A 12,483-nucleotide genomic window follows, 5' to 3' on the forward strand; every position below is an offset into this window, starting at 1 on the left:
TGGTTTATAGAAACGAAGTTCTGAAACGACATTTTCCAACATCACTAACTTTTGAGTTGTTACAAAAAAAAGTTACGTATGTGTAATTTAAGAACCATAACCCTAATATATAACTTTTATACATTAACCTTAATTTATAGTCAGTCCATTAATTAAAAAATAATCAATTAATTACTAGATATCTACAAATATTTGACCGTACTTTATTTAATACCTTAACCAAATAATTAAACTAAATATATATGTGATAACCATATTTTTTGAATATTTATTAATGTCAGATAATTTTAAAAATTTAAAAGGTATATAGATGGAAGGTAGATATATTTGGAGTTTGGAATGTGTTATAAAAAGGCTTAAAAGGAGATACGGATGTTGTCAACTACCCATATCAATTTGTCAAAAATGTGGACATTACGTAGAAGTAACTGATAAACATAAAAGTTCAGTTTCATTGATTAAATCTATGTAACCTACCCCATCAAAAGTTTCTCTAAATTCAACCAAATGGTCGATTCGATCGCCATTTGGACAACAAGAAACATGGAAAAGCTACACACTGAACAATAACTTTGACATTGTCTTTGTTTTTGTCCATATATATACTACTCTATTCACAACCATGTTTTGGTGGAAATTTCCCTGCATGAAATTTGGCTTTGACTGAGCTTGATGGCAAGTTGGCAACTCAATAAAATAATAATATTTAATCCTCCTTGAAATTGTCCTCTTCGATGGTTCTTGTCTGGGTTCTTCAACCCACCTTGCATGCATTTCAAAAATGGTCAATAAGAACTTCAAAATCCTGCACCCAATACATACATACATATATATGGACAATCTTATCTGTAATCTTGTATGGTATGAAGCCCTCAACATTCAAAAACTAATCTAAGAGAAAACAGCAGTAGCATCATTAAACATGGCAAAAAGAGCAGTAGGGCTTACCTACCTTTGGAACTCTCATACTTTTACTAAGAGCAAAGGTGTATAATTATTACGTGATATTGGCACGGCTCAATCAAATAACATAACTCTTAACCTTTAGAGTGATGCTCTTAAATTGAACCGCACCAATATCTCGTTAACATTCTTACTTTTTTCTATGTATGCTTTCCCCATGCTCTCACACCATCTTCCTTCCTGTATATTGGAGAATTACAATCACATACATATGAAAGAGAGTATTCATATACATAATACATATTTACCTTCAACATCAACAGATGATAGAAAATAATGAACAAAGAAAGCTAAAGACATGAAAAAAAAACAGCTTTCAAGGTATAGAAGAGAAGAAACATTAATGGAGTAGGAAGAGGAGGAGATGAGAGAATCTCATATATTAAGAGTTTAGAGACAAAGAGGGTTCACTCATACATACAACCAAATAAATAAAAAGAGAGAGAGAGAGAGGTAAGCGTTAAAAGGAAAATGGTTGCATTGAATTGGCCACCAACCCAACAACAAAAAAGGTGTGGGTGTATTAAATATAAAGTTGAGAGACAATAGGAAAGCTCTCACTGAAACAAACCCTTGAGCTTTCAATTTTGTATTTATGAGGTGGAAGGGCCTTGTTGTTGTTGCTGCTATTGGTGTGGTGCCAACACCATTTGAATTTCAAAAAAGAGTTGGGGAATGAAGTCTTTGGTTGGTGAACTTAATTTTTAGGTATTGTGAGACTGTACCAAACAATATCTCTGAGACCCATATTTTGCATTTAAGACCCAAATTGCACCAAATTGTTGCTGCATTATTAGCAAACTGTGTAACCATCTCAAACATATAGCACATAGGAATGATGTTGGAAGGACACAATTAATATTTGCAATTAATGGGGCAAACAACAAGTACATGATCCTAAAAAGAAAGTTGGTATTGTGGTTGGGGTTTCATTTTTCCATAATTTTAATTATTTTGATAAGCAATCATAATGATGATTTGGTCGTATTACATTATAAATATATCACTGATGTGAAGTATTATATTTAACATGGGACCTATGGACCATGTTTTGATTAGATAGAAAATTAAATGAAGCTACTAATTGAAGTATATTTTTGGAAATTTTGGTGAAGCTGCCCCCATAAACGATCTTAACAACATAGTATATAACTAATAGATAAATAATTATCATAATTATTGGTAGAAGTATATAAAGATTATTGTATTAAGAGTCAAGTTATATTTTATCTTCTCTACTCAAAAAATATATAAATTAGTCATTATACATTATAGCAAAAAGCAAACTGATCATTCTTTTAAAAATTTTATCAATTTTTACTATTTAAAATTAGTTCATGTATGTCAAAATGATATATACTTAGCATGTCACGTGTAATTGTCTTGTTACTCTATCATCCGTGCTATTTTTAATAATAAAAATGGATGAAATTTTTAATAAAAAAAAGACTAAATTGCTCTCTAATCTAACACATAGAGACTAATTTACTCATTTTTTTAAATAAATGGAAAAAAAACAATTTAACTATTAACATTCTGACCTGCACAATACTTTTACTCACAATTGCCCTAACCGACTAATTGGACATGATGAGTGGCGTGATACCGGGAAATTTCAAGCCTAAAACCTTTTAAATGAGTTATCAGAGGAGATCCTGGAATTCAGTAAGTACCAACCTGTTTACAACCCCATCAACAATGGGGGTAACGCTAACGCACACAAAATAAGTGAAGATTGACCCATGGTCCCTAAAAGTTAATCAATGTAGCCCATTAGATTAGATTTGGGCAGTGCTTTCTCAATTGTTACTGACAGAACCCATGTTCTACAATGGTGAATATGCTTGAAGCATGTTCCCCTAGTAAAAGCAAGTGCCGGTTAAAGAAAGAACAAAGATTCAATACAAAGCCCTTGTACACTAACCCCAATAGTGGTCAAAAAGAAAGATTGTTTCTATTGTACTAGTGATTGATCGATCCCAGCTCTTTTTGAGCCCCGCCTATTATCTCACTGGTGCAAACATATAAGAGAAAGGGCCATTGATATTTCTTAATTGATTTTTGAAAGTACATATATAAACTCAAATATCGAAAAAAAGGAGGGGAAACCTGTGTCTAACCCCAATGATCGCATGTCTGCATCTGTAACAGACTAACACCCATCTTTTACAGCAAAAAAACAGCCCCACTTTATGACTGTTTTCACGTGGAAACTCTGCTAATGACTAAACCCTGCAATGTATTTTTGAATTGCAAGAATTAATATCGAACTATAGAAGTACTTAAATTAATGATGATACTTGAAGATCACGGCACAATTTAAGAAGGTAGTTAATACACAACCGGTAGGCCAGAAAGAGCTTGAAAAATTAGTACTTGCGGTACCAACAACAGTAACATAATAAGGGACCTGTTAATATGTAAAACCTCAACCTTAGCTCCTTGGCCATGGTTAAACACCTTTCCTTCAAGCTTGACGTACGTATCCCTTCATAACAACGCGCTTCTTCATCCTCCTCCTCCTCATCATAATCTTTTTTTGTTGATGATGGCCTGGCACTGACGCATTGTTTGCATGCAATTGGTGAGCGCAATTAAGGACTTGCACCCGCGGAAGGTGTGGCAGCAGTGAGATTACTTGCAGTAAACCTATCCGAAGGTCTTAAACGGGGATACCTAATGGACCAGTGGCTTACTGTCGTGCTTGGCTTACGGGTTGCTGCAGGCTGACTCCACTTCCTACTTAATGCTTGCTGGCTGATCTCAATGGATATATTTAATGTTTTTTTACTAGGTTAACCTGTTTGTCTTGCTTCTAGTTTGCACTTTATAGTTAGGTGCATCTGTTATGGTTCATTACTCTCTTTCCACTAAAAAAAAAAAAAAAAGAAAAAGAAAAAGAAGAAAAAATTGTAAGGGCAACTCCACCCAATCTATTGATACTTCGCCACAGGTTGTTTTTTTTTCCATCTACCTCATACTCAAGGATTTGACACAGAGTCACTATTGGTCCACCCTACTTAACCCATTAATGTGTGAAATTAGGCAATCATGATAACCTTACTAGTTGTTGGAATTTTTTTTTATAAAAACTTGTCTAATGAAAGTTATTATTATTATTTTATAGAACTCAAAATGTGAATGAGAAATTTTAGGGGATAAACTTTTTATTTCATTCATGAAAATATTTATTAACGTAAGTTTCACTAACTTACATTCAAAAATGTTGAAGTTTATTTATTTTGAGATTAATAAATTTATATTTATTAATTGGGTAAGTTATATACAAATTATGTTTAATAAATAAAGATTAGATTTTAAACGTTTATTAAGTTATGTTTAACAAATGTTATTATCTTGAAACAATTGCTTAGAAATAAGTTTGGTGTTTGAAAGGAGTGATAAGGAAGTGGGTACTCCTTTAATATTGCGTGAAATTATAAACAAGCCAGGGATAAAAAGTTTGTTTACGCAGTTCAATTTCTTTACATTTGTGAAGTCTAGCTCAGTTAGAAGTATTACGCAGTTCAATTTCTTTACATTTGTGGAGTCTAGCTCAATGAGAAGTATCAACTATCTTTAAACTCTTACACAATGATCCTAAATCTATTACATACACGTGACAATTTCCTTACTTGTATATTTGAAGGCTAGAACGTTCACCACTAAATTCACCCATGTGAATTGAACAAGTAAAACCACAACACAAAGGTTTTACTATCAATATATGTTCACAAAATATAGTTTCTCACTTGAACATATTTAGTGCTTTCGATTCTAGGTTCATGAAACTATACAAGTCTCTCAATTATACAAGTTGAAGACAATAGAATAATAATAAATAAGGTAAATAAGGACTCTTGGCAGCTAAGAATGCAATGTTCTAAATTAATCCAATATCCACGATTCAAGGTATTAGATAAGGATGATCTAATCTGATCCAATCTCGAAAACATGTTTCCCTAAACGATATGATCTTCAATAATAGGCTAGATACCATCCACATAATTCACACAACCTATAAATATCTCTAAATAAATTGTCAATATCTCAAATATGGAAACTATCTAAAACAACTCCAGTGGTAGGGGAGTGGGCACTCCCTTGGCACTCAATTACTAGTTCTATGTTTTTCAATAATCTCCCCCTTTGACAATTTTTTGAACAAAACATACACAATGTAGGAAGCTAAATCATCAAGTAATCTCAGCTCCTCCTTAGCATATTCTCATTAACTCAATAAAGTTAACTTTAGAAAATATTTAAGTAAATTAATCGTCAATGCTTAGCCGACTTTGCATCAATAACTAACCAACCATAATTATAACTAAGTAAGCTAATCAAGTAATGAATTAATGCATCAAAGTAAATAAAATTCTTAGGTAGAATTAGCTTATCAACAATTCTGAAATCAGTTCTGCAGCAGTATCATCATCAAAAGGAAGTAACAGTAGCAAAAGCGAAGAAGTTCAATAATCCGAAAATTGAAAATCCAAAAACTGAAATAATAGTTCAAAACATTAAAACAAATTTATAAATTAGTGATGCATTTTCTACGTGATGCTTACAATGTCACAAATATACTACAAATGTGAAAAAAACAACTAAGTGTCACATTTAATTATTGATAGTAAATCTTATATGACAATTTCAAAAAATGCCATAATTTTATGTCACTATATATTTGATGCTAAAATTTACATATAAAAAAATTTGGTTGGAAATCTTTTTGTGACATTTCAAGAAAATTGTGATGATTTTCCATCGTCACTAGTTTAAATTATTTTTGTAACGAATTAATAAGATTTATTAGTGACAATTTGGTTTTTTGTATTTATAATACATAAAACGCAACAGGGTATTTATGTCATAAAAATAGGTTTATCATGACGAATGCAATAATTTGTTACTCCTTGTTATTTATCTTATATTTTATATGATGATTTTGAGAAACATCATGAGATTGTGTCAATTAATATTCTTGCTACCAAATATATTTGGTGGGAACTTTTTTAGTGACATTTTAAATTTTATTTGAAAATTTTCTTGTATCATTAGTCCACTACAACAAAACATGTCTACTGCGACACTTTTGGGGCGAGACTTTTTTAAGTGTTGGGATAGACTTGTTGACCTACGCTTTGGCCAACTCTTTGTATAAGAGTTGGGATATGCATGCCTAAGGCAACGCTTAAATAAGAGTCGGCTTTGTCCAACACTATGCCGACACTTTCAGGCTGACACTTTCCTATGTGTTGGGATAGACTCGCCGACATACACTTTGGCCAACTCTTTATATAAGAGTTGGGATATGCATGCCTAAGGCAACGCTTAAATAAGAGTCGGCTTTGTCCAACACTATGCCAACACTTTTGGGCCGACACTTTCCTAAGTGTTGGGATAGACTTGTTGTTATACACTTTGGCCAACCCTTTGTATAAGAGTTGGGATATGCATCCTTAAGACAACGCTTAAATAAGAGTCGGCTTTGTTCAACAGTATGTCGACACTTTTCTAAGTGATGGGGTAGACTTGTCGGCATACGTTTTGGCTAACTCTTTGTATAAGAGTAGCTATATGCATGCCTAAGGCAACACTTAAATAAGAGTCGGCTTTGTCCAACACTATGCCGACACTTTTGGGCCAACACTTTCTTAAGTGTTGGGATAGACTTGCCAACATATGCTTTGGCCAACTCTTTGGACGAGGGTCGGGATATGCATGCCTAAGGCAACGCTTAAATAAGAGTCGGTTTTGTCCAATACTATGCCGACTTGTGTTGTACCTTTCCCAACTATATAAAAGTGTTGCCATATGAAAAGAAAAACTCTTATGTCCTAACTCCCGATATACCACCAATCACTAATTTTATAATTGTATATATCACTTTTCTAATAAATTAATTTTATATTAAATAAAAAATTTGGTATTAATATTTTAAATAATATCTTTAAATTTAAAATATGAATATTCTTAAAATTTTACATAATGAGTGTTAATAATTATATATAGTAAAATAAAAAATGACTTAATAGCTTTGAGTGAGAATAATGTTTAAGATTTATATATCCTCACTGCATTTTTCATGACAAGCATAGAAAAGGCCATATTCATATTAGACATAATTGTTTTTTTTTCTTTAAAGATAAATTTTAATTTAAGGTTAAAACATGTTTAATGACCATTGTTAATGGAAAAAGTTTCATAATCAAATTAGAAATTAAAGAATTGCTATGACATTAATTTTTTTTCCTATTTGTATTGACAATAGTTTCAGTGCTGTATGACAGCGAGCTACTAAATGATAAATAAACTATTTAAAAGTTTTCATTTAAGTCATCGAGCTACCAAAATCACTACTGTATGACATTCTCTATTCTCACCAGGTGCACCAATCGAAAGCTCTTATTCCCTTTCACTTTTATAGTTTAGTTTTATCTCAACATAAGCGTTAGATCAACTTGGATCTAAAGTATGTTCTTCTACTTATCAGCGTGTATTTATCCATTGTACTGATTATCGAATCATCACTTTATAGATAAACTTATCATTATAGTTTAAATTATTTAAGAGATAATAGATAAATTTTATATATATTAAAATTAAAAAAATTGCTAACCCATGCATCTCTAGAGAAACAAAATTAATTAGTAAAATGAAAAAATTAGTTAAATTTCCTAAAATATTGTAAGAATATATAATTACAGAAGAGAAAAAAAAATTAAAGCTTTTTTTTTTCATATTTTGAAATTTTTTGTTTTTGTTTTCTTACATAAAAATTATATAAAAATTTCAAATTTTATCTAATTCTTTTAAATATTATTGAAATTTTCAAAAATTATTTATTTAAAATTGATATAAAAGATATAATAATTCAATATAAAAATTTCTCATATGTCATTAAAAAAGTCAAGCATTAGCAGCGTTTATAAGAAAAACGCCGCAAAAGGTAAGCAATAGTGCTGCAAAAGTTTATTTTATTTTAGGGTTTAAGGTCTATAATTTATGATTTAAAGTTTAGGGTTTAAGATTTATGATTTTATGGTTGTAGGGTTTTGTGGTTTATGTTTTATGGTTTAGGGTTTAGATGTTAATGTTTGGGTTTTGAGTTTTAGTTTTAGAGTTTAGGGTTTTGTGTTTAGGTTTAGGTTTAGGGGGTTTGATAAAAATGTCGCAAAAAATCATTTTATTTAAAACAAAACGGCGCCGTTTTGCTCCTTGTATTCTCACCCATCATCCAAGTGGTTATCATGTATTCTTTTCGACAACTCATGTAGTCTTTCATCATCTTCTATTTATTAGTTAACTAGTTTCTTTATATTAATTAAAATACAACTTATTTTTAATTTAATATTTAAAATCTTCAGAAAAAAATTAATGACACGTAGAAAAAATTTGAAAGTAAAAACATAGAAAAATATATGTTAAAAATGAAAAAAAGTTAAAAATACTATTATTTAAAATAATTTTAAAGTTTTTTTGGTATATGATTGATTGTTTTTTTAATTTATATATTAAATGATTTATTATATAATTTTAAAAGAGATAATATTAATTTTAATATATTAAAATTATCATTAAAATTTAAATTATTTAAGAGATAATAGATAAATTTTATATATATTAAAATTAAAAAAATTGCTAACACATGCATATCTAGAGAAACAAAATTAATTAGTAAATTGAAAATTTTAATTTAATTTCCTAAAATATTGAAAGAATATATAATTACAAAAAGAGAAGAAAAATTTTAAAGCTTTCTTTTCCCTCTTCTTTTTCCCAAAATCGGTTTCCCCCACCCCCCAAAATTTCACCTGAAATCTCTTCTTTTTCGTTCCCCATTTTATTTTTCCCAAAGTAAACTGAAAGAGAAAAAGAGGATGGGAAGTTGGAGAGTGGAGAGGCTGGATCAGTTGCCGACACCAAAGTAAATCAATCAGAATTCAATCTAATAATGATATGAGAAAATTATTTAAGAACAAAAATTCAGGGATTTTTTGATAATTACATAAATAAACTCCCCACACTAAAGATGTACATTGTCCTCAATGTACAAAGATAAATAATAGAAATATAAGCATAGTATCAGAAGAGAGGGAGAGAAGTGAAACTGCCCTAAATTTTTGGATAAAATTCTCGGAATAGCGGAAGCGAGAGTTGTAGAGAAGGCTAATGAAAGGCATGAGTCTGAGTAACTAATAAAAAAATAAACACCACTGTGGAAGAGAATTAAGGGATTACTTGATAATCATTATAAAGATAAACATGGTTCAGAATAGAAAACATAAGTCTTCAAAAATAAATAAGTGATAAAATAGAACTGAAATTAAAATAAAAATAAAAATAATAGTAAAATAAAGGGACTCAAAGGTCCTCATCATCAGATGCCTCATGGGTCGACGGTGCCGAAGGAGAGATATGGAGGTGGTGGCAAATCTGTCAAAGAGTGGCATCGATGCTGTCGAACCGCTCAAAGCACTGTTGCTCAAAGCGAGTGAATCGATCGGATAAATCTGTCAAAGTGGCGACAGGAGGCTGGTGACTCGATGGTGGTGGTAGTGTTAGGGGTGGGTCCTCGTGAGGGGGAGGAATACCATCCGTAATGTCCTCTGGCTCATACTGGTCATCAGAGTAGACAAGTCTGTACTGAGGGGGTCTATTCCACGGCGTCGCTCTATCATCCTCATGTGGATCATACTAGATATTCCTTGAGGAGATATCTGGCCTACTAATGTGAGTGTCGATGACATCTCTGGAGTGTCGAAGAGGCTGAAGTGTCGAGCGAGGCGAGTCACGTAGGGGCTAAGGCAAATGGGGCCCCTCCTATGGCGATCTGTCTGGTGGCGAAAAGCGAGGGTGATAAAATGTACCAAATCAAATACATGACCAGTCGCCATGCTTCGTAAGTAGAGGTGTCGGAGAGGGTGGTAACCGGACGGTGGGAGGGTGGTGGATGACGATGGCGGCTATGGATGGGGGAGGTTGGGAAAGTAGACAAAAGTAAATAACATTTGGGTTTGGGGGTTAAAATAGGAGCACGGTCGTGTTAAGGCCCCGCGTTGGGCCACACGGCCGTGTTACACACTCGTGTGGCTCGAGTTTAGCCCGTGTTTATCGTGAAAATTTAAGTGTCATTCGTCACACAGCCTAGGGACACGCCCGTGTGTCTAGATTGTGTGGTTCACACAGCCGTATCGCATGATCGTGTGCTACGATGTTCGCTTCTCTAATGCTCGTGTGTCTGAACTCACGACCATGTGCCTTGCCCGTGTACCTCTCTGACTTGTTTAAAAATTTAAAAATTTTTCTCCAGTTTTCACACGGCCGTGTCGCACGGCTGTGTGAATCAAATTTATGACTGTGTGGCTTGATACTTAGGGATTTTTAGCCTTGTTTCCACACGACCATGGACACGTCCGTGTCTCCAGGCCGTGTGGGTTAATGTTCCTACATAAAAAACACGAAAAATAGCTAAATTTAACTAGTTAGTGGTGTTAGTGCTCGGGTTGCCTCCCGGGAAGCGCTTATTTAAATTCTAAGCTTGACTTACCTCATATTTTCACGGTCACGGTGGATTGAGGAGTTGAAAATCCTCACCTTTGTTATCAATTTTATCAAAATAAGGTATGAGTCTAGTATTATTTACCTTGAAAGTTCCGAATTCAGTATGTGTTACCTCGACTGTACCATGTGGGAAGATATTCAATATCGTGAAGGGAATCGCTCCGTTTTTACTGTGCTTTGAAGTAGCAATTCGAACGTCATTTTCATCTAACAATACTTTGTCCTCAACCATAAATTGCGTTGTTTCATCACTACGCTTGTCGTGGTGTTGCTTTGATTCATCGTGTACTTTTGGTTTCTCCTTGATATGTGTTCACCATTCATCTAGTTCATTGATATGAAGCCTTCGTTCTTCGTAAGTCGCTCTTTTGTGGCATGGATTAGAATGAAGCTCCATCACGTTCTTTCTAAGGGATTCTTGCAAAGGAGTTTGAATTGTAACATTACTCAAATTATCAAAACTTAAACAATCATCTCGATTACTAGATATTTTAGTAGAATTACGAGCTTGGAGTTTAATCGTGTCTTTTCCTGCACGAAGTATCAATTCACCTGTGCTAACGTCAATGGTAGTTCTAGCAGTTGCTGAAAAGGCCCTTCCTAAAATTAGAGGTACGTCACTATTCTCATCTATGTCTAGAACAACAAAGTCAACTGGGAATATAAATTTATCAATTTTGACAAGCACGTCTTCGATAATACCCCTAGGAAATCTAATTGTTTTATTTGCCAATTAAATGCTTTGGGTTTCCCAATACCTAGTTGTTTAAACATTTTATAGGACATGACATTAATACTCGCCCTTAGATCAGCTAACAGATTATTAACAGTTAAACTACTAATTAAGCAAGGAATCGTAAAACTTCCTGGATCCTTCAACTTGCTGGCCTATTCTGTAGAATGGCTGAGCAAACTACGTTCAATTCCACGTGCGATGCATCATGTAACTTTCGTTTATTTGCTAAAAGCTCCTTTAAAAATTTCACCGTTTTTGGCATCTGCGAAAGAACTTCAATAAGCGATACGTTAATATGTAATTTTTTTAATAATTTCAGGAATTTACCGAATTATTTGTTTGTGTGGTCTTTCCTTGTCGCTTTGGGGTATGGCACACGAGGTTTATACTCTTTATTTACATCAATCTTACCGTTATCCACCATATTTTCTTGCCTCAGGTTCGGTTCATCCTCAACTAACCCTTTATCATTGTACACAGTAATGGCATGAAGTTGCTCCATTGGGTTAATTTCAGTGTTGCTTCGTAGGCCATCTTGTGGTCGTTCAGAGATCAACTTAGCAAGCTATCCTATTTGAGCTTCGAGCCCTTGAATTGACGCTTACTGGTTCTTAAACGTTGTTTCGATATTCTAAAAATGAGTTTCTGACACCGAGATGAATTTTGTAAGAATCTCTTCAAGGTTTGATTTCTTCTCTTGTTGGTAGGGTGGTTGTTGAAAACCTGGAGGATGTTGTGCCCATTGATTTCCTTGACCACCCCACGAGAAATTGGGATGGTTCCTCCAACCTGCATTATAAGTGTTACTATACGGGTTATTTTGAGGTCTAGAATTATTACGCATATAGTGGACTTGTTCCTCCTTGGTGCTAGGGTTGAAGGATGGATAATCTGTGTTGTGTACTCCTCCTCCATTTGAATCACACCTCATCACTGGATGTACCTGAGTCGAACCATACAAACTATCAATCTTTTTATTTAAAAGTTCTACCTGGTTGGATAGCATAGTGACCGCGTCGAGGTTGAAAACACCAGCTGCTGTTGTCAGTTTTGTTCTCATGACTTGCAACTGATAGTTATTCAGTGACATCTCTTTAATAAATTCGTAAGCCTCTTCAGGTGTTTTGTTGTTTAAAGTTCCACAGGTGGCTGCGTCGATCAGTTCCCTTGTTGAAGGGTTCACACCGTTGTAAAAGGTCTGAACTTGCAGCCATAGAGGT

General features: G+C 33.4%; 1 long non-coding RNA gene across 1 annotated transcript; it reads right to left on the reverse strand.

The window, feature by feature from the left end:
- Positions 1–432: 432 nt before the first annotated feature.
- On the reverse strand, positions 433–1,573 carry LOC121230708 (uncharacterized). Its single transcript, XR_005928836.1, has 2 exons — positions 1,212–1,573; positions 433–1,143 (listed from the first exon to the last, which is right to left on the reverse strand). It is a non-coding gene; the product is annotated as an uncharacterized lncRNA (long non-coding RNA).
- Positions 1,574–12,483: the final 10,910 nt, after the last annotated feature.

The sequence above is a fragment of the Gossypium hirsutum genome, chromosome A06, assembly GCF_007990345.1.
Source record: "Gossypium hirsutum isolate 1008001.06 chromosome A06, Gossypium_hirsutum_v2.1, whole genome shotgun sequence".
NCBI lineage: Eukaryota > Viridiplantae > Streptophyta > Magnoliopsida > Malvales > Malvaceae > Gossypium > Gossypium hirsutum.